Here is a 984-nt window from a genome sequence, read left to right as displayed (position 1 = left end):
TACCCCAAAATGACTTACAGAAGGATAGTCTACTTATGACTTACAGTGTACTTCAACATCAGAGGAAGACATTGTACTACGACATTCACGAGAACTTTGCAGATTGAGAATTTACTTATAAAATATCACAATTAAAATGTGAAATAATCAGACATTTGCCTCATGGACTCATGCAGTGCCCTACCCATCCAGCCTGTTAGGCGAGTGAAACCTATAACTATCCATCCATCCGTCCATCTATCCGTTATCTGACATCAGTAGACATTGGGCAATATGCGGGGTTAACCCTGGACAGTCAATCACAGGGTGAAACCTATCTACTTCAAATACGTTATTCTCTAAATAACAATTTGCATTTATTCTTACTGATATGTCTATAGGCTACATTATTATTTGGTGTGCTACATCCTGTGATCAAAAAGGGAAATATACAAAGCAAAATCTGAAAAGTAATAGGAAAGTTTATCAAACAGATTAAGTATTTGTTATTCAAATTAATACAGACAAAGTCAACAGTATGTATGGACTGATAAATAGTTATTGATGGGCTATGCAATCTGAAATATAATGCCTATTGGTTTTTCCATCTCTTGGATGCAATAGTAAATTCAGTGTAACAATCAAACAAGACCAGCAGAGGGCTCACTGTGACAAATACTAACCACAGGTGTTTGACTGTGAGTTTAGTAAAGGGGAAATGGACTTGATCAGTGAGTTGAGAAAACTACAGCTCAGGTTGTCAGTTAGATCAAGTGAATGTCAAATTCTGATTTAAATATTTTTTTTATTAAATCTGCATTGTATTAAAAAACATATTGAGTTTAATGTAACAACTTCAGAAAACTGGATCCAATGAAGTGTGAGTTTGTCTTTATGTGTGTCAGGATAAACAGAGAGACAAGCAAACATTGAGCTCAGCCACCATGGACAAGTGAGTAAGTGTTTGTGTGTGTGTGTGTGTGTGTGTGTGTGTGTGTGTGTGTG

General features: G+C 36.0%; 1 protein-coding gene across 1 annotated transcript in view; it reads right to left on the bottom strand.

Moving 5' to 3' along the window:
• LOC116701840 (CMRF35-like molecule 5) overlaps positions 1-984 on the bottom strand; it is a 13,915-nt gene that overhangs the window by 5,567 nt on the left and 7,364 nt on the right. The window lies entirely within an intron of this gene.

Source organism: Etheostoma spectabile, chromosome 2 (genome assembly GCF_008692095.1).
Source record: "Etheostoma spectabile isolate EspeVRDwgs_2016 chromosome 2, UIUC_Espe_1.0, whole genome shotgun sequence".
In the NCBI taxonomy this organism is placed as follows: Eukaryota; Metazoa; Chordata; class Actinopteri; order Perciformes; family Percidae; genus Etheostoma; species Etheostoma spectabile.
Note: the sequence above shows the minus strand (reverse complement) of the source record. Positions and strands in the feature narration are given on the sequence as shown.